This window comes from Lonchura striata, chromosome 4A, assembly GCF_050655825.1.
Source record: "Lonchura striata isolate lonStrDom1 chromosome 4A, ASM5065582v1, whole genome shotgun sequence".
NCBI classification, from domain to species: domain Eukaryota; kingdom Metazoa; phylum Chordata; class Aves; order Passeriformes; family Estrildidae; genus Lonchura; species Lonchura striata.
In genome coordinates this window covers 12,977,869-13,000,635 of record NC_140742.1, presented here as the reverse complement: position 1 = coordinate 13,000,635, position 22,767 = coordinate 12,977,869, and the positions used below count along the sequence as shown (strand labels likewise).

At 40.4% G+C, this 22,767-nt stretch overlaps 1 long non-coding RNA gene across 1 annotated transcript; it reads right to left on the bottom strand.

The window, feature by feature from the left end:
* Positions 1–397: 397 nt before the first annotated feature.
* Positions 398–21,994, bottom strand: LOC146763285 (uncharacterized). The gene is made up of 4 exons (XR_014952531.1): positions 21,921–21,994; positions 3,849–3,968; positions 3,168–3,269; positions 398–2,636 (listed from the first exon to the last, which is right to left on the bottom strand). It is a non-coding gene; the product is annotated as an uncharacterized LOC146763285 (long non-coding RNA).
* Positions 21,995–22,767: the final 773 nt, after the last annotated feature.

Here is a 22,767-nt window from a genome sequence, read left to right as displayed (position 1 = left end):
GCATTGTGCCAATGCTTCTTGAACTCTTTCAGGCTGGTGCTGTGACCACTTTCCCGGAAAGCCTATTCCAGTGCCCAGCCACACTGTGGGTAAAGAATCTTTTGCTCATATACAACCCCAACCTTCCCTGACACAGCTTTATGCCATTCCCTGGATCCTGTCACTGGGCACCAGAGAGATCAGTGCCGACCCCTCCACGTCCCCTTTTGAGACCATGATGAGGTTTCCCCTCAGTCTCTTCAACTAGCCCAGACTTTTCTCTCCTCACACTAAAGTTTTCTCCTGAGCTTCTATTTAGAGAGGGAAAATCACTCTGATTATGCTCCTTGCTTGCAGTTTGTGTTTGGTTGCTCTGGCTTTCATCTGCAGCACAGTGTTTACATGGGATACACAACCTGTAAGTCTAAGATTTAATTACACAGAAAGACATTCCAGGAATGTTACATATAAATACATGGACTCAGTGTAGTCTGATTCATCCAGATTAATTTTTTCAGACTTCTGACCTCACATCATTTGCCCAAGAATATTCTCATTTGACCGAGAAGCACCATCACTGACAGCAAGGAGTCCTCATCCCATAACTATGGGCCCTCCTGCAGGCATCTGGCTCAAGGAGTCTCCAACAATTATGAAGAATGAGAGCTGGAGCATTTCTGAGCCTGCAGGGAGAAGGTACGTGGACCTCAGTGGAAAACCCTGAAAACTGGTAGCTCTGCTGAAATCATACTCCAAAACAGGTCTGACTCACTGCATAGTGAGTCACTGACCTGGCTCCACAGGAGAAGCCACAATCCCACACTGTCCAGAACTTCTTCATTGGCTCAACACACCACAGCCACCCAGTATCAGCAGCCAGAAACTCACTGCCCAAAGGTCTCAGGATGTGTGCAGTGCAGTCTCCTCCCTAAGACCAGGTGAGTCATGGTTATGGATGGTTTTGTGCTTCCTCCCATCCTCCATCCATTGAGGACAGATGAGTCTTCTGGCAAAAGTGCCGAATTCAGTGTGAGGATAATGGGAAAAAAATAAGTAACATTTGGATATTTCTACAACATAACAATTAATAGTGATTGTGTATCTCAACCACCTTGTAAACAAACAGCAATAAACATGCAGTTTGACCTGAGCATGTCAAAAAAGTCCCATCTTGGGTTACTTCTTGCTTTTTAATCTATGCAGGCTCATATAACTCATCTCTGCTATAAAGATCCACTAGGATGGCACATCCATCTAGCTGTTTGTGGGACTGACATCCCTACACACTCCTACTGTTGAAATAAAGACAGGAAAGAAAGGCATTTGGAAACATGTCTCAAGTCTTGAACATAACTTGACAACTAGTGGGCAAAAGATAACAGGGTGACATTTCCAGAAACATATACCTGATGCAGGTGTGTATGAGTCAAACCAGAAAAGGGACATTGTGGTAGCAGCTCTCTGGCCACAGAAAGCAACACATAACTTTCCCAGGCATTGTCCTGGGAAAGGCTGTTGAGAAGATCAGAGAAAAGAATGAGAAACAATTCTTATCTTAGCTTGCTGCACCTGTTACTGTGAACATGTGGAATGTGTTACAGAGATTTGTTTACCAAAGGGTGGTTTCTTAATTAGCCAATGGTGATGGTGTTTGGGTTGGAGGACCAGTTAGGTCCAGGCGTATCGTAACTGTCTATAAAAGCAATGGGTTTCTTAATAATGTTATAATATAATAAAGAGATTGATCACCCCTCTGTGAATCATGGAGTCAAGGCTAATTATTACCTGGCCAGGGGCCCATTGCAACAACAGGACACAGCTCTGATCTTTTGTGTTCTCCTAGAGGACTTCTATGACATTTAATGGGCCACACTCCACACACAAACCCATTTTCATAAGACTTTGGTAGCTTTCACATTTTATATATTTTAATTTAAGAGTTAGGCCACCATGAAGGACCTGAGTGGTGCACAGACTGAGGCACCTCTTAATTTCTGGTGGCAAATGACTCAGAGGTGACATGCACAGAGCAGCCCCTCTGGGCTTTGCCAAGTTGGGTGCATGTCTCACAGCAGCCTTCCCTCACCTGGCTCTTCTGCCATAGCTGCAGCAACACACTGCTTCTGGTGACACTCTCATCTTCCTCACATTCAGGTAATTTTGCTTCATCCAGAGGGGATGAAGCCTGGTGATCAATGACCTCAGCTGGCAGTTAATTCCTGCTAGCAAAGGCCTGCCCACTCCCCATGGTGTGCATCTGCAGGTGGCACAGCGACTCCAAACACTGGAGTGTCACTGCCCGAGAGCGTGGACCTCATTGAAAAGTTTGGGCCAACAGTGAGAAATGAAACCACAGCCTTGCAAAAGGCTGCTTAAAACCCATTATCTGCTAAATATAGCTGGTGTATTGCTGGAAAGGTCTTAGACTTCAGAGTTTTCATGTAGCCAGTGGTGCAGCTATGCACCATCTGGAATTTGTGAAAGTATTAAGGAAGTTGTAAGGAAAAAAAATATACATCTCTTCTCAGAGGCTGCCTTCTCAAATTGTAAAAACCAGAAAGGCTTCATTCCACCTCACTAGGCTGCTGGGAAGAGAAATTCACTGAAATCTCTGATGCCATGGTAATGATTTTTGGTTACTTCCTTCATCAATATTCCTGTAAAAAAAAAATAAAGAGGAAAAGAAAATACAATTATTTATAAGTGTGGTCTATTAAAAATTCAGAATATTACCAATATTTTTAGCTATGTTAAAACCAGCATATATTTCAGAAAGGGATCACTTATCCATCTTTATTAATAATTCCCTATTGTGAACAAGAAGAGTATAATTTTCCTTACACCTTTAGGGAACAAACAATTTTCCCATTTTCTACGACACTAATACACTTTTAATGGCTGTAAATTGTGCAAATATAAGAAGTGAAAGATTCCTATCATTTCAATCTACATGAAAATTTCAGCTGTAGCATTTACCTTATTCTGATTCACTGATTTTAAAATTACACTAATGCCCCCACAGATCTTTTGAATTAAAATAAGATACAGCTTCTGGTTTAGAGTGTGAAGTTAGCCTCCTGAGGTAGGCAACGTAATACTGTACAAATCCCAATTCTAGCATTTTTCCCACAGCATTTCTTGAGAAAATCTGACTGGTACTCACCCACAGCCCACAGGTATCAAATTACCTGATCTGGAGCAGAACATTGATTCATCACCACATCAGGAAACAAATTTCCTTGGGCCACACCAGCAGCAAAGGTAGCTGAAACAGGGTCAGCTGAATGAACCTATCAACCAGTAGAAAGGAGAAGACAGCAGCTGTGATCAAATTCAAGGCTGCAGCAGTTTCTCCTAAGACAATTCACAGTGCAAAATGAAATCCACACTTTTCATCAGAATTTATATTGCAGTCAGAGGCTAATTTAGTGTTAGCTTGTGACAGTAGATCTGCTGCTGCAGTCTACCATCCACCATTAGCACATTTCTCTCTTCGCTGGCTTTCTGCAACCTAATTGTGAGACACCAACTGTTACTAATCAAATTATTAGTAGCTGGAATAAATGCACAGCAATGGCCCTCCTAAAATCCTTCTGTTAGAGACACCTTGTTGAAGATAAGAATAGGCAGCTGTGTGGGCAATCACAACAGCATGGACAAAGTGTCACTACTGAGTCTCAAGCTTATGGTTTCCAAAGCTTCTCCTAACTCTCTTTCAGCCTCCACATTGTGAAGTAACAGGCATGGGCTATTTGCACTTAGTGCTTGAGGAATGTGCCTCCATAGTGATCCTGTGTCCTTTTATTAAAGGTCATTCATCAGGTGCAATGTCAAAACACAACTTGTGATACAAAATGTCTCAGAGGTACCTGTGAAACCTCCCAGTCACTGGGGAGGAAGACCACATTCCATTTTGGGGGCTGGAAGAGGAGGAAGAGAGATAGAGCCAGATGACACCACAGGGCGCATAAATTCAGAAGGTGCAGCTTCTGGAGGAGAACAACATATTCGTAATACAATTATGGCAGAATGGGTAAAAGACTGATAAACTAAATAGCCTTAACTCACTCTCAGAGTTCTAAGTGGTGATGTGTTCACTGGTTTAACTTTCCACCAAGATTACAGCTGTGTGACATTGGAGCCTATGAATTTAGATAGCTCATTGGTTGTAGGAGACTAAACACGTACCCATATCAGGTATGTTTTCAGATCCTTCAAACATGAGGAGAATTCAGGTAGAGTATCATGTGCTGCAGCTGCCTTGAGTCTCTGACACAACTCTGAATTTTTATTACAGCTTTTATACATAACTTTCAGACTTCATTAATTCTGGTGGAATTATGATTCGTCTTTCACTTTTTTTAAGGTTATGTGTGACAAAAAAATTATGCTTTCAATTTGTAAAACCAAATACCTATGTGGGACCTGTCGCCACCAACAGAAGCTCCAAACAATCACACTTATGGGGTTAATTGGCATTTTAAAATAAATCACTGCCTCCAGATTGATTTATTTTCCCCCCTCTCTTTACACAACATTACAGCGTTTCTCTATAATTATTCAATGCTAAGTTCATGGGTTTGAGGCAGACGACTGCAGACTTAGGAAATGGTGTTTGATTTGTTGCCATGGAAACATCTTGCTGTAGATGTACTCTAATCCCATGACAACTCTGTCTCTCAAGAACCATTTTTTCTGACATAATAAAAATCTGATCAAGGTCAGATTTAATAACAATCTCAGTTCCCAGACTTTATTTTGTAAGCCTTAGCAGAGGTGGGGTTTTTTTGATTTTTTTTCTGAAGGGATTTTCTGGAAACTTTGTTTATTTTCGTAGCCAGACTGGAATTTATGCCCTAAAATACATAAACCTGGTGTGGTGTCACGTTAATTTACAGTGCACCTTTTGTTATGGTTTAATTGCATCATTAAAAGAAAGTTACTTATAATTGTTTATATTGTCTTGACAGATGTTAACATTTTACCTAACATCATTCCCACTAATACATACATTTGGGATATCAATAATGCTTATCGTTTCCTAACAACTGGTGTTTACATAGTAGCAAATGCCAATGTAGCTGAACTTTTTGTTGAGCTACACTTTTCATACTATAACGTTTTTTCTTGACTATTTATCACATTCCAACCTGCAGGACTGGAGACAAGCACCAGTACTTTATATGTTCCACCAAAAAATAAAACCAACATACACACAGGAGAGTCATATTAGCATGAAAAAAAAAAAAAGTGACTTTGCAGTGGGGAACTTGTCAAGAACTTAGGCATGAGTTTGGGAGTTTTTTCCCCCCTTGCCATAACTGTATTTGTCCTTTGGCAGTTGGGTACCGCTGACACCTTTGAGCAGTAAGAGCTCCCTGGGAAGAGAGACCCAGCTAAAGCAGCTCAGCCTCACACTCAAGTCTGGGCTTTCAAAAGACTGGAAATGCTGAGAAACAAGGATGCCTCAGAAATACCTTTTTATCAACTCCAGTCCAACCCCTGGGCAACTGGGTCCTGAGGATTATGTGGTCCCAACAGGTAGGGGAGGAACCAACCTTGGATTGCCAGTGGGGACTTCTGCATTCATGCTACTTGTCCAGTATGACTTTATAGCCCCTAGAGAGAAAGATTTTTTTACATTTTCTACTTGCCCTAAAGTGCACATCAAAAGGACTTAGGTAAATCACAGCCTAGAAAACACATAGTTTCTATAGATTTTAAAAGTAATCCAAACTAATTCAGAAGCAAATATCTTATACCTGTCTCCAAAACAGGCCTGAGACAGTGAAGAGAATTTTTAGAAAGAATACATCCTTCCTAAGGCAAAAATTTATTTTCCCATGTCTGTGTAGTCTTACACCTATCAATGGTTCAATCAAAGAAAGTTTATAATTGATTTTACTCTGTCAGTGTAAATAGAGATCCTGGAACCACTTAATACAATGCGCCATATTATTTTGCATCACAACTACCCATATTTTTTCTTATTTGCCCAAGCACAGCTTCACACATATGGATGCCTTTTTTTAATCTGTATTTTTTAACCATCCAACAGTGGACTATTTAATCTGATCTTGAAATCAGAATCACATCCCTGTGACAGGCATTCACCAGCCTGTGTTACAGTCCTGCTTTGGATCCACAGTGGATTATACAAGGTACTCTACAAGATACATCACACAGGGGAAGCAAAAAATGGATGGGTAATGGTCTCTGTCAAGAGTAGTCTCTGGAAATTAAATTCAACCAGTGACCAGTATCATGGCAAAAACAATTCCTGGGACCAATGTAAAAATGTAAGGAGTTTGTTCAGAAAAGTTTAATACTGTCATGCACTACCACCACAAAGATGCATGAAACCACAGAAACCATTGTTTAACATAAGGATTGTAACAAATTTTGTACATTATTAACTTGCTCAAAACCAACAGCTTTTCCATATTGATTTTCAAGTGTGGCACCACAGGAAGGATATAAACCCTTCTTATAGCTCAGAAAAAACTGAGCTACATCTGTTCTTTGACATTACAGGTGATAAAGCATCACTTTGATGGCTCAGCTGAGATCAGAGCATATCCTAGGTACCACATAGACACACACTAAGATACAGCATCTGCCCTGCAGAGCTTTCATTTTAAGTACTGCAAGATGCAGTGAAAAAGGAATTATTCATATTCCTGTACGATGGGTCAGAAAGGCTGAACTTCGGGCTTTAAGTACAAGATTGTCCTTCTTTTTGCATTATCAGTATAAACAAGGATTATTGTCAGTATTATTGTGACCAAATAAGAAAATCTGAGGCAGCTTCAGTGAAGATTATATTGTGGCATACAAACCATGTAAAGCCTGGCCCACATGCATGGAGACAGAAAATTCTGATGTTACTGCTGTCGAACTTTAGGTGCTGATCACAAGCCCTGTGCCCTTGCTGCAGATGTTGTAAAAATGCAGACATTTACACACACCAAAAGATGGTTTCTGCTCTGTAAAGCAAAGGGTCCTGTGAGGGCAGAGCTGCAAGATCTGTGTGTCAGTAAACACAGCAGCACCAGGCTGTCACCCTCAGTGTTCAATCTGCAGGTGAAAATGCAACATAACAGAAAAGGCACCCAGCAGGACAAGTCAGGCAGGCACTCTGCAGCAAAGGGAGCAGCAAATCCCACTCCCCCAGGCTGCCCTGCCACCCTCTTCAATCGAGTCAGATAAAGGATTTGTGCTCTTCTCCACACTCACCTTCAAGCCTAAAGAAGGAGGTTTTTAGTAACTTATCCCAGTGAGTGGACCGAGATTGTACAAGAGCTGAGTGATGTGCAAACACAGAACAAAAGGATACTATTGAAACTAAAGAGCTCAGTAGCTGCTTCTACATTAAAGATTATCAATGCCTATTTTTATTCTCCACATACTCCAGTCAGGATCCCCAGTCCACCCTGTTAAAAACACTAGACCTTAATCACTAACTACCAAGAACAAGTTACAGACAGAAATATCAATTCCAAATATCAGCTGATTTTTCATTATTTTATCTTGGATAGAATGTCAATTTTCAGAGATTTTTTACCCAAGGTTTTTTTTTTTTTTTTTTCCCTGTGGAAAAATAGAAATTATCTAGAAAAATCTGTGTGGGTTGTTCTTTGGTTTTGGGTTGGGTCTGGGGTCTTTTTTGAGATGAGGGAAGAGGGGGGGCAGTGCAGGGAAGGAAGCGATTTCAGAGCCCATATTTGGAGCACTCATAAAAGCAAAGTTGCCTTGACAACTGTAGCCATCTTTACATAGTAATTCTCTTTGAAGAGTAGAAGACTGTTTTAATTCCTCGTTTTTCCTCTCAGTCTACAAGGAGATCCCCTCCCACTCCCAGGTAAGATTCTGTTGTCATACACAAGTTTTACTCCAGTGTATACCCAGAATACAGCCTGTTCTCATTTACTAAATCTGGAGTTTTAATAGATGTTATTTGACTTTTAAAAGCATTTCATATTAAGATTTCAGATTTAATTGACAGATATTCAATTTCAAAGTCCTACTCTCCTCTTCATAAATTGCTAATAGCATTTTATCCTAAACAGAGCTAACCTAATAAACAGATGAAACTTTGTTGTCATTTCAGCTGCTTGGGGCTCTGGGCTGTGTATAATTGCTCTCTTCATTTTACAGTTCTTCTGCTTCAGATTAAACTTTTTCAGCATGTTGCAATGCCAAAACACACGTTCTGACAGGAAACTAGCATCAAAGGTAAAGGGCTCACAGACATCTTTGGTGCTTTGAAACTGTAGGAAGAGAAGCAACTGCTTAATTTACAACAGTTATTGCAGGGGAACAGAGGAGGGGAAGAAACCAAGCTCTGGGACTGAGGGACTCCAAGATGCTCAGCACTGGCACGTTAGTGCCACAGGAACAGGCAAAGGCTGCCAGGAGAGGGGAGGAATGCCCCATCCACGGGAACACTGAAGGTCAGGTGGGACAGGGATCTCAGCAACATGATCTACATGAAGGTGATGGACTAGGCGGCCTTTAAAGGTCCCTTCCAACCCAAACTTTGTGTGATTCTCCCCGTGGTTTTCTGAATACTCTTCAGATTGAAATAAACCAGTTAGGGAGGGAAATTCTTTTCTGTAATAAAATAAAGATAAGCCAAATAAAATAATTCATTGTGATAAAAATTGCTCCATGCTGGGGGTTGGGAGAGGTGTGTGTGTGTGTGCAGCTTCCAATAAAGAATTGGAATTTTTCAGGGAGAACAGGTATTTTTCACCAAACCTTTGATGCAATTTTCCACCCAGTAAAAAACACTTTTCACAGATTGTCTTTCAATAGCTCTAGTTATAACAACAGAACCCACACATCTTCGTGCTCACCTTTACAGGAATGGAGGTATAAATGTATAACAGGGGAATAGAGGAGTTGTGTGTTAAACCACGCAGACTCAACCCTCCCTGCAGCCCTCCCCAAGGAATGAGCAATGGCCTAAGAGCAGCAGCTCTTGTAACACACACACAGGGGCCTCAAACACAGAGCCAGGGGCTGCATTATGGGATGTGGGCACACCCTTCCTTCTCCACCTCCAACACACAGGGGCAGCACTAAACAGAGTCCTACTAAACCTGGCCCTTTTCACCTCAATATACAGAACTGGAAATTCAATTTCCTCTGTTTGGAGGCTTAAGGCAGACCCCTGTGGGTTAGTCAAGCAAATTAGGTGGCAAATATGGTTAAGAAGGGATGTTCCCATCACTGGCACCTGAATCCCCATGTATTATTGGAAAAAAACAGTGCAGCCCCAGTTCAGAAGGAAGCCAAAGCAGATTTATGTTTGTGTGTGTGTGTGTGTGTGTGTGTGTGTGTGTGCACATGCCTGAACACAGACAGAAAAGCAAACATAATGATAAAGCATATGAACTTGAAATATAATTTTTAAATTATCAAGAAGACGTCCTGGTTAAATACCATTTTTGTTCAATGAAATATTTTGTTGCCATCAGATTTTGAATAAGCAGAAACTTATTCATAGTTTTTTTTTTTCTCCACGATTTAGAAATTTGTGGGCAAATATTCCCATTTTTCCATATTCAAAAATATGTAATTGGACTGTAATTGAAATTGGTGAATAATACAGAAGTATATTTATATTTTGATAATAATTTTAAACTACACTTTAAAATGCTTTAATGAAGAGCAATCCCTAATGAACTGGAGCAATCCCTAATGAACTGGATACCAACATAATTTTTTTTTTAAATAGGCTTTTTGCTTGGACCAATACTTTGGTCAAATGACAGGGGAATCTTTGGATGACCTAGAACATTGTGATCCACTAGGGCTTTGACTTGAAGGTGTTGAGCAACTACTACAAGACCCCAATCACTCTGAGCCTCAGTTTCCTTCATAGCAAAAGGCTGTAAGGAGTCTGTCTTTAAAAAGCACTCTGAGGTCTGCAGATGAAGCAAACCATACGATAATTGCCATCAATCAGAGCAGCATCCAAGCAATCAACAGTGAAATGTGGCTCATCTCCCAGATTAGTATCTGGATAAACAAAGATAGAAACAAATAATTAGACAGGAGAAACCTGTTTCCATAGGAATCACATGTAATAATAAGGATATTTGTTATACTTTTGGGAGCATAAAAGAAAATACAGATGAGTGGACACACATCTAGAGCTTCTCTTATAGAGTTGTATTTTTTTTGTAAAATCAACTGGCCCCTATTCCTTCTATTCAGAGGAATCTTTGATAATTCACATGTGAAATTAAAGGCATCTTATTTATTCAGTTATTTATTATTCTCTGTAAAATTAGTTAGGAATTTGTCCCTGTGAATAATGTTAGCCATAATAGTTAATTTACTTCTATTCATTGGCAGTAATAAAAATGTACAAGGGGATGCAGAAACATTATTATTTCTTGCTTGAAGTGCAATTTCATGTGGTGAGAAAAACATGCTAATATGCTGCAAAGTGCTACAGGAATTTAGTTCTCAAAGGAATGGTGGTATTAAATGTATTCTGACAAGAAGGGGCTTTGGAAGGGAAACATTTATCTTCATAGAGTCATTAAATTTACTGAGCAGCACCGCGTTCTTACTGCAATCTGCTCACTCCATTAAAGGCAGAGCTGTGGAACAGTCTCTTCTGTATTAGGAACATTTAGGAAAATATCTACATTTTTGAAAAATTGTAGTAATGGAGGGAAAGAAGACTCAAAGAGGAGAAAATAATATGTCCTTATTTAAAAAAAAAAAAAAGTTCTGCATAAAAAAAAAACCAAAACCAAAACAGCAACAAAAAAAATTCCAAATTCTAAAAACTACAAACCCATGAAAAGCCTCAGAAATCAACACTCAAAAAAACCCCAAGTTTCACTGCTTGCCTCTGGAAAGAAACATATTATAGGGGAACTTTGAAAGATAAGTCTTAAAAACACTGCAATGAGGACTAATGGCTTTCAAGGCATTGGCAGCACATAACTGGCATGTGAGGGATGCAAAAATAAAGGGATGGAAGAGCAGCTTTGCACATTCATATTTGGCCTGTAACTACCTGCTCGTGTCCGCACTTACGGCAGTGGAATGGAATTGGAGCAAGCTGACAACTCCTGAAACTGGAGGTGCTCTTCCCAGTGCCTTTTCCCATGCGGTTGGTTACTTGATTTCTCTTTGTCCTTGACAGATGTATTTTAAGTAAAAAGATACAATCTCTGTGTGTATTGCAGTGTTTCAGTAACATTTTAGATGGAGCACAATGTTCAGACAAACCAATCCAAAAGCTTGGGTCAAAGTCACACCACAATAATCTGCACAATTGAATGAGCCAGTCCTTCCTCCAGAGGAAGCAGGGGACTTTCTCTGGACAGGAGAAATCTAGAAAGGGTGTTTTGAGAGAGACCTTAACACACTAACTCCAAAATGAACACAGTTTTGAAATTAGCCATGCCTCAGATGTAGAAATGGTTGCATAAAAGGCACTGGAACCAGGACACACACATTATTCTTTTCTAGTTCCCTCATAAAATCATTAATGACCTCCAATGCAGCCTCTGGAGAAGGAAACTACCTGTGCATGTTCTGACTATGGCAAACATCAGGAACAGAAAGTTAATTAAATACCAGTCAAATATGACAGTAATCCCGTAAAACCATATTTCTGAACAACAGCCAGAGCCATCAACATCCTTACTGCAGGCTTTGTGCATCAATATCACACAGTGCCAAAGCTCTCTGGGAATTCATTCAGAAACAAAGCAGCACAAAACCATAACATAAATATCACAAACCCACCTGCCTTCCTAACCACAAAACGACATGGCACAGAGAAACACTTCCACAAGAACAAATGCACAAGCATCAGAGCAAGAACTTCATGCTCAGTATAATTGAACCTAGCTAAAACCAAGGAAGATCAACATTCTTAATGCCTTTACTCACTACCATGGGGATTATCATATCTCCCTTGACTGATTTTTTTATTATCACACCCACAGAATCTTTCAAAAACTCAGAAATGTTTTTGCCTTGCTTGCGAAAGCAAACCAAGGTGTTGATAGAACCAATCAATCAGATGTTCATAGAGATTGAATGGAAGAGGTTTCAAGTGGTACAAGCAAACCTCTCCTCAAACTTTTCTTTTGTGAGCAGACAATCATGATCAGGGCCCAGAAGTCCAAGTAGAGACTTATTTCTGGATCTAGTAGGTCTGGAGAATGACTTTCTAGTGGCTTTACAACTCAGTTCTGCAGATTAGTATTCTTCCACACTTAACAACATCTGGGTTAAAGGCCTGAACCTCCTGGCTTTGTTCTGTCAGATAGCCTGCAGAATAATTGTACAACCATAGCAATTTCTAATATACTTGCAGCCAGTTGCAACATTGCTGTAACACAGAAGGGGAAAAAAAACTACATCAGGAAACCACAGACTTCCCTAATGGGTTACAGTGCATAATTGAGTATAAAGAATAGTTATTGCCTGAACTACAGTTGAACTGAGATTTCCAGCTTCCCTAGCAATTGTTCTGCTACTGCTGCTAAGCTATAGCAATAATTTCTAATTGTGTGGGTTTTAAGTGAAAAGAGGAAGAAATGCTGTTCGATTGGTTACCGTAAACTGTTCCTGCCAACAGCACCAGGTCACTGGAACAAGCCCTGGAAATCAGAGTTCTTTTACCTAAATAACAGTAGCAGGAGCTGGAAACTAATGAAGCAGTGCTGCAGTAGCATCACGCCCAATACACGATTAGAGGGACAGCACTGGACACCATGAGATTGTCACACACCTTGCTAATGAACCATGTTTTACACACATTTAATTAATTAATTATGGCTGAAGTCATTCACTGCTAGCCAGCAACTGCTTTATTATACACAAACCTGACCACCTTACCAGAGTGCTAATGAGCTATTAACTGAGACTGCACGTTACCAGCAATTTTGCGGGAAATCAAGTAATAAGAGATCAAATATCAAATAAAAGAGCTTTTAATCCAAGTGAGATAATTAATTGCACCTCCTGTCTCACAGCTTTCCTAGTACTTTACAAGAAAAAAGAGCTTTCTCATCAAGTTAATTTGATCCTATTGCCAAAACCTTTTTTTAAATTATGAGTGCCATTTAGCAAGTATGATGGGAATTATTATTATTTACATAGCAGTTTCTCCTGGGAATTCCAATATACTCCACAGACATCACTCCAACACACATGGAAAGAAGTTCAGCAAACCCCAAGAACTGAATAGGTGAGTGAGGAAGCAAAGAGGGGAAGGCTTCAGTTTCTGCATGGGAGCTAATAATGCTTCACTCCTTTCCCAGATCTCATCCATTTCTCAGCTATCCATCTGTTTCTCAAAGCCATGGAGAAAACAAAGGTGCAAAAAACTTGCAGTGCACTCTGCCAAAGGCCAGGAAGAGCTGCAGTCCCACGGGCAAGGCAGGGCAGCGGGGTCAGTGGGGCGTGGTGGGCTCTGCTCAGACCAGGCTGCAGCCACCTCGGTGTCCCCAGGTCCTGCAGCTGCACTCTCTGCACCCCCAGCACCTGTCCCCTGCACACCCCAGCCTGGAACAAGAAGGCATTTAAGAATACATTTCCTTATGCACTAGTTGGGTTTGAGCAAAACAAACCAACCAACCAAACAAACAAACAAACAAGCTACTCTCAACACCTCCCAAATTTATTTTGGGTGCTCCCACTTTAATAAAGAATAAATACTGCTCTGACTTCGTTTTTCCCTTTCTCGTAAGTGTCATAAGACAGTATGGAAGATGATGAGGACATTTGAAGAGGTATAAAGCAAGCTGGATTTTTTGGAGAAAATCAATAACTAAGAAGGCCCCAGCTCAGTTTTGGAGCTTAAATAGCATCCATCTTGGGCTTATTTGTGCAAATGTGATATAAATCCCTGGGGGCCCGACAGAGCTTTTTCCCTGCAGTTTCAGTCAAATATAGGTTGGCCATGACTTACACAACATCCAACTCTCAAAAAATAATGTGATGAAAGCATACTTTACTTGCCCCTGGATCCAAAATTAAATGTTCACTATGCTTAAAAGTCTTATTACGTTTTAGTCCACTGGCTCATACCTTCATTTCTGTTATCCATTTCCTTTCTACATCTTAAGGTTTTTTTTCCCTTAAACCTTCTAGTCTTTCAGCATTCTACAGCCCATCATTAGTTAATTACTGTTGAATTTTATCATATGTACTGTCCCTAATTGGTTTGTCACATTCCTATATGTTCCTCAGCCCCTTTCCATTTTCCTACATTCCAGATTCCTCATATTTATTTTCCTCCTACACAAACAATGATATTTATTGATGCTGAATTCAGCCTGCAGGCCAAAAATAATAGTCCAAAACCAAGTGGTGGCAGTTCTTCAGTTTTTCACATATTAATTTCAGAAAAGAGGTTCGATTTGGCTAAATTCCCTCTTCTATATTTCTAGCTACTGAAGAAGCTGCACATACAATAAATATTTAATAGGAAATCCCCTCCAGCTGAATTCAGGCCCCACAGCATCTCATTACCATGTCTTGGAATAGCATCCTCATTGTCACTTGCTTAATTATGCTAAGAAAGAGTTGAATTGTGTGGCTGTTAGGATCAGAAAGTGATTAAATTCACTTGGCAATACTTTGGATATCTCATTATGGTCCTCATTTAGCATTTCTAATTAAGTCCATTTTTAATTTTTTTTTTTTAGTTTTCTAGAATTACAATTTGAAAAACATATTCCCAACAACAACAGAACATACTTCTTTAACCTTTCTTTATTTAATACAAATTTCTGCCATGAAGGAGAATCATGTAAAGATTAAAGGCAATTTGATGGCCTACTGCATGACTAAGCCTTTTGAAAGACTCATACCCCCACTGAAAAGGGGACTGAAACTCCCTAGAGTAGACACCTACTTTTAGATGGAGTTCTCTTTCCTACACGTTTACACTTGCTGAGGATCTTGCCCTCTATAAAAGATCACAAATGACAACTTGCTCCCAAGCAATCCCCCTGACCTCTACTCCTCAACAGTTTTTTGAGAGCTTGTCTCCTTATTTCAGGTGGGAACAGCAGCACTCTGAAGGTGAAGATGAGGATGCTTCTAGGAAGGAGATGATTTCTGTATGAGAGTTGCTGCCTAGCTTGCAGGAAATTCAATTCTCTGAAGTAAACCAGTAGAAGTATTAGGTATCATTTCAATCACAATTATCATGTCAAAAGGCAAGTCAAGTGATGCACAAGTGCCAGATATCTGCACAGGGGGTTAATTTCATCCAAAGAAGTCAGATGACAAGAGAGTGCTCTATTAAAATCAACACACATACAGATTACCAGCAGAGATACAGTTCTCATATTAGTATTGGGAAAGCCTCTTAATAGCATCATAAAACAAATTCTCATTGCAATTGTTATATACAGTCAGAAATAGGATGTTCACAGACTCTGATTTGTAGGACACTTTCCAAAAGCAGCATGAAGAAAGCACACCTTTGCAGGTAATGTCTGTGCTGAGTCCTGACTGCAGAAACACTGATGAAAGTCTCTCTCTCTCACAGTGAGATATAAATACCACACCTATAACCTCTGAAATTACCCATAATTGAAGAATGAAAGACTTTAAAAGTCAAGAAAAAGGACTGCATATCTTAGGACTTCTCCCTCCAAAAGAAAACAAAGGAAATATTTCCTACAAACATCCTTACCAGCCTTTACAACTAACAGCCCTTGGTGCTAAACTGTGGTTGCTACAACTTCATTTTTCAGAGATGTAGGCAAACAAAGGAAGGTACTTTAAGAAACCCTGAAGCAATTCTTCTGCAAGAATAACAAAAATAAGTGATACAAATGAAACATATCAGCATCCAATAAGGATTACACATTTCTATTTTGTAAATGCGAAAAACAGAGAGGGGAAAAGTTTACGTGACTTTGCTGAAGCTTACAAAAAGGCCAATATGGCCCTAGAAACAGGCCTTTAATGAAGCCCTGGTACATGCAGAGTCCTACTGCAAAGCACAAGGTCTGATTCAGCAAGTACCATCCCTTTTAGTCTGCTTCAGAACCTGCTGTGCTAAAATGGCCAACTCCCCACTCCCAAGCCTTAACCAGAGAATTACACAGTGCAAGGGTACTTAATTCTTCAAAATTCAGTAATTTCTTTCTTATCCCTGTAGAAAGACTTAATTTTTTGTGGAATATCCCAAGCACATGGTCTCTATTTCAACAAAACAAGAAATTTTACAGTTTTCTTCTTTGTGGGTGTGAACCCATCCCAAGAGGGTCAGTGTCTGTCCAGCATATTTGGGGATTTGACCCTGTACTTCTAGCACAATACCACAGAAATATTTCTCTTCTACAGTACCCTAACAATTTCCTACAGACATTCTTAGCTTCTGCAAGGCCTGGGTTTTGGTAGTCTTACCTAGTTTTGTGCCATGAAATATTTACCAGGCATAAACCTCTCTTCTACCAGCTCTCTAAAGTCTATTCAGAGAAACAAAGGAAGAAAAGAAAATGGTAGAGAAAAACTCAAAGCCTCAAGGCCACCATCAGCCCAAGGATTTGTGGTTCTCCTGAGTGCATTTTTTTAGTCTCTCCTCAAGCTGGTACAGGAGATTGACTTTTAAGGTTGATGGTATTGATCTAATTCACAGCCCTATACTCATTTATCATGATTCTTTAATCAATAGCCCAGCTACTTAAGATACTAGGAGCTCGGGTCCTTATTTATCTAGATGACATTTTGATAGCACCTATCTCCTCGGGGGCTCTTGTCTTTTAGGTCAGTGCTTCATTACACCTCATCTTTCCCCAAGGTGTGGGAGAAGTGGGAGGACATTAATGTCTCTCACCCCAGCTGGGTTTGGGTGTGGCAGGAACAGGTTTTGGATCCCTCAGCAGGTTTTGTCATTGCAAGGGCACATGGATCAGGTGCTGAGCTGGTCAAAGTTGGCATTCTTACAGCAGAGTCCTTCTGATTTTCACCAGTCTGAGCTCTCTGTCTCACAATTCACACGGGTGCCTTTACTTCTAACACAAAAGGAGCTGTTGAAGTTTAACCAAAAGACGCTCCCAAGTACAGAAGGTCTCATTGTTTCATCTCTTCACCTTTTACTCCCTTAGCATCAAGAGTAAGCTTCAAGAGAGAACTTACTATCAGACTCTTCAATGAGAGCTTCAGTTCCCCAGAATGAAGCAGCCTACCTGGAGCACTCAAATGTCCTTGCTTTACACAGATCCTCTCCACCATGAAGTTCTATCAAAATACATGCTGGCAATAAGATTATGACAAAACCACACTTGTTTATTTAAGCACAAGTTCCTGGTTCAGTTATTCATTTTAAAGATCATTTCTATGTTGATGTTTTCTGTTAGGATGGAGGATTTTTGCTTCTCTTCCAGGAGGAGGCAAAGGTTATTTAGCTTTTATTGAAAAAGCAATGCACCTGAACTGCAAAAGACAGCTGAACACTTCAGTGAAAGCAAGCTAAGAATAAACAGAAACCTTCTGGTCCTTCATGCTGAGAAATAAGAGCTGTATGCTGCAGCTCAGTCCCACTGTACAGCACTGCATCTTCAGCTGGTGACAAAGCAGGGAAGCTGGTGCAGTTTCACTGAACATCTTGCTCCTGCAAACAGGGTTTGCATGCCCCTGGCTCATCTCCCTCAGCTCCTGCAGCATGCAAGGTAAACAGCACAAGGAACAGAAGTTTGAGCCTTGAGTGTGGCTGTGTCATGAGCCTCCTCAAAATTTGTCCATTTCAAAACTGAATTTAAGTTTGCACATCTCAGAGTAACGGAGCCACAAATATCCTGCAACTTTTTCCCCAGCTCAGGCCAACCTCACCAACTGCTACCTAAGCAATTCTCTGACTGATTTCATGCAGATCAGTGTCAACACTTCCTGGTCTCCAATCTTTTCCAAGATCATTTGGAACAGAACTGCTTTCCTCCAAAAGTAGGCTTCACAAATATCCAAGACATGAAAAAAATTCTGTAAGTTACAAGGGAAAGTTTCTGGGGAGAAGGCAAGAGAGCAGAGACAATGAGTTTTCACAGCTCTAAGAAAATTGCCTTTATAAGCTTTTAATATTGTTCATGAGAAACCATTGCTCTACAAAAGAACCCCAAACTTCCAAAAGCTTCCTTTGATTGGATAAGTGTTAAATAATTATAACATATAAATGCAGATACATACACAAGGATTAAAATGCTGTCAGTGGTGCTGTTGTCATTCTGAGCATTAGTTTGTTTTGGAAGTAATTCCACCTGTTGCAGTGAGGTTCCTCAGCAATAACAGTGATACTGCAATCCAGAGCTGTGGGGTTCCTGCCTCCCCCATCTCTTCTGCTTCTCTCCAGTGTGGTGACTGCAGAGTGAGTGTCTGTGTGGCTGCTAGTGAGTTTTCAATCTGTTACTCTAATGGCTGAGTGCCATCACAAGGCTCACTCTGTACCAAGTGTCCACACTGCTCCTGTGTCACTAAGAATCCTTCCTATCCCATAAACTTCATTGTTTAGCCTCACTGTTAATTGTAACCTCACAGCTCTAAAAGACAGGATTATTTCCACCATGTATCACACGTACCTATGAACTTCAAGTCTATTGCATCTGAAAACCAGATCTATTTTCTTAGACAGAAAAGCAAATATAGTCACTACCCACTAAAAGAGTTTCCCTAAACTCACCATAATGGTGTGGATGAAATCTAATCCTGTACACAAGGTCTTCACAACCCCTTCCATCGTTTCAATAGGTTTATCTATGAGGGAAGTGGTGCCTGAGCTTCTGTACAGAGGGGTGAATCTCACCAGCCTCTCTACCCAAAGCCATTGCTTCCCAAATCAGCCTAACTACAGCCAGGGAAGTGCTGTGTTTCAGAAGGGCTGCTGCAGCCTCTATCTCAAAGGCAGAATAAGTAATGTGGGGTGACAGATGCTTTCAGAGCTGGTTTTGCATTGTAGAACTTACACAGCACATACATAAATGTATCTACTACCATGCAAGAAAGACTTTATTTACACATTTCCTTCTTGTCATATTTAATTCATACCCACACACACTCAGTCTGCTGTGTTCCAGCTTGGCCAAATCCTTGTTCACCAAACTATCTTCCCTCAGCACTGCAACATCCTAGGGGCACACAACTGAGAGAAGAGGGAAAGCCTATTAAGTGATGAGGATGCAGTGTTTATAAAAATTAAAATGTGAGCTGGGTGTTTGGGAAAGAATGAAAAAATTCAAGAGCCGCATTGAAGTATGCTGAATAAATTTAAAATATTAAATCAGGGCCTTAATTACTATGTCTCTAATCTCATACAGTCACACTTCACTTTGAGGCAATTTGTGATTAAATAATAATACTTTAAGGCAAATAACAACACTTGGCACTTTTATAGTGCCTTTTGCCTAATTAGTTTGGGATTAGCTCCTTCGCATTGGGTATGGGGCTTTGAAGATATAAAGTGCTAAGTATCATTATGACCTGAGGATCTCAAAGCATTTTACCCTATGCATTAATTAAGCCTCAGAGCACTCCTGTAAGGTAGGTATTATTGTATCCTTCTGCATTTGGCAGAACCAAATGGAGACAGCCTTGGCCAGTGTTTTCAAATTTGCAGGCACGTTTTGGAAGCACTTCTGTGTCCCAGCTGCATTCCTGGGCTGGGCACTCCCAGGGCTCTCAGCATCCTCACATCTCACAGCTCTGCAGGGATGGCTGGGCATGCTCACAGCTGCTGGGAAATCAGATCACTGCATGGGAAAAGCCATTAGAGTTCATGTTCATTCCCAGTGAGAAAGCTAACCTCCATTTCTTGGTCCAAAGAGTGAAACTGAAATATAGCAACTCAAATCCAAGGATTTCTGTGGAGTCAGACACCAAGTCACGGTCTCCACTGTAGGTCATACAGCCCTCAGACACTCTCAAGAAAACAGTTCCTTTTATTTTGTTTGTTTCCAACAAACACCAAAACTCAGAGGCAGCCCAGAGATCACAGGCTGTTACAAAAGCAGAAAAAAAAAAAAAAAAAAAAAAGGCAACTTAATTCTTTTTAGTTCACCAATTATGAAAACATAAATCAGCAATAAGAAGCTACAAAATCTTCATTCTATTTATAATTAATATTGTACTTGAAGCAGTCACCTGCAGAAGAAAGAGGTTTGAAAGGATTTAAACGTACTTTGATAATTAAGGGTATTTAGTGTCCTTTAAACATAAAGTTTAAAAAAGAGGAAATCCACAATCTGCCTGAATGTTCTTAGTTCAACAAAGTCTTCGAGTTGACAGCTAATAATTAATTAACAATGAATGGTGTCTTTCAGGCTGTCATGGTGATTGACACTATCATCTTCTGAAAAGTGAAAGATTTGTTAATGTGGCAGACTACAGTCTGGGAAACATTAAACCTTCACAATTCCCACTGCTTTCAGCTAAACGCTTGACATGACAGGTTACCAGCTTGAGAAGAGGAGGAGGTGAAGAGAACAGCAGCAACCTCTGCCGGTGGAAGCTCGGTTTCCAAGCACTCATTTCCTTCAGAGAGCAGGAGAAATGAGGGAGAAAATCCAACTTGCTGGATCAGCAAGGCTGGGCAGCAGCAGCTCCCCCATCACTGGTGCCACTCTGGTCCTGCTCAGCAGCTGGGCAGGGGCTGGAGGGGCCCTGCAGATTCCCTGGAAGGGCTGCTCCAACCCCTCCTCCCCACTGGGGTTACTCCACCAGCAATGGACAGTGTGATCCAGGTTTATCCCTGTATCCACCAAACAAACACCAAACAGCTGCCTAGCTTAGTAACGGAAAGCTCATTTTCAATTATACGCATTTGTTGATTTTTTAAAATCCTACTTTTACGGATACTGGCAAAAACTATGAAATATGTGCTCAAACTTTAAACAATTGATTAATTAAGCAGCAAAGATATACTTAATTTTAGTAAACAAGGAGTCCTGCGGCTACCTTAAATCCAGCTTTGTCATCCACCTTCCTCTGTCGCTGACTCTTGGCTTTCCTTCAGCTTAACTCAAGGACAACTTCTGTACCAATGAGCTGTCTGTGCTTATTGTCACCCATCTCCTTGGTCTCACACCTGCAGGTCTGGCCTGACCCTCCTGCTGCAGAGCCCCTGTTCTACAATGCCTTTATTAGCACTATCTGCTTTCTCTACCTCTATCCCACTTCATGACTGTCAGCTTTTTCACAATTCAATTGCTTCACATATCCAGTACACAGGAAAAACTTTTGTTTGCTTTCAGCCTCCTCCTCACTGCCTTCCTTTCCATTTATAAGAACTCCCTCACTCTTTCTCACTTAACAAGATCTCATTTTCCAAGCTTCCATCCTAAATCACCTCCATTTACACCACATTAGCTCGGTTCAGAAAAGAAAGCAGTTCCAGTAGAATCGTGGAGACCAGAATTATCCATCAGTTTCTCTGGCATGTCTTTAACAAAGTCTGCTTTTCTGATAAAAATAAATCCACCTCCACAATTTATTCCTTACCCATACAGGATTTTGCCAACTATCTACCAAGAAAAAGAAAGGACACCAGACTTTTAGACATTTGAATATCTTACTCTTTCTTCTCTCTTCTTTCTTTTCTTTTCCCATGAGACATAGAAATTACTTTCCTTCTGCCAGCTTTTAGTTTTTCAGGAATTGTTCTCATCCTCACCTCATTTCCTATTTTCCTCTGTGTCTCCTTACATTCAGCATTACCACATTCAGTTTGTCCCTGCTCAGAAATCTCCACTGTGATTCTGCTTGCTTCTCCACCTGCTCTTTCATCCCTACTCAGTCTTTTTTTGCTGATTCAATCTGCATAATGCTGGAGGTTTTCCCCTGCTTTTTCACACAGGAATCAGTCAATCCTGTCACATCAACTTTCTTCTCTCTGGCCTTCCTAAAATGATTGTTCCCCAATACCATTCCCTCCCAAATCTTGTTGCAAATACCTTATTTTTGAGTTCAAATCTTGCTGGTTTTTCCCTTCCTCCTTCAGCTCTTCCTTCTCTATTATTTATGAATTGCTCTCCTTGAGTTTTAAGGCTGTTCATAATTTACTGACACATCCCATTTCCTCTCATCTGCTCTCAAGATGTCAGGTTTTGCCTCCAATCAGCCCTTGGCACCAAACTTCTCCATTTGCTGCTTTTTAAAATCAGACCTTCTTTTTGCTTTGTTTTCTTCCTTCCATGTTTTCCCCTCACACAGGAAACAACCTAAAAATTAATTCATTGTGGTTTTCAGAAATTTTCCTTTCCATTAATACCTACAGAAAATATGACAACAATAGATCATTTTTTGCTCAGCTCTCTTCACCTAAAATGTTGTTTCCTTGTACTATTTACACTGCTGCCTACCAGGAATGGTCAAAATCCCTAAGTGGATTTTCTAGTTGCTATAGAAATAGAAATACTAAATAACAAAAAGAATTTGGAACTAGAGTAGGCAAAGTACACACAATTTATACCAGTTGCTCCTTGCAGAGAAAACTCCAGAGAGCACCTGCAAATAAACTAACAACCCCACATGCCCAGCAGGCTTACATGCCAATATTGATGATGGGCATGCCCAAGCTCTATACATTAGTTTACCATCCTCCTTCAAGTGTTATTTTCTTTCTTATTTAGAAGAAAGAAGTGAAGAGGAGAGAGAGGGGAGAACGTTGTAAGACACCCCCCCAACACATAGCCTCTCTAGATGGAACTTGGGGATCCTTGCTTTAAGCACATTCAAACCACTGTGAGCTAACAGATGCACAAGAGCACAACAACTTGACTTCTGTGGGACTCCTGCAAG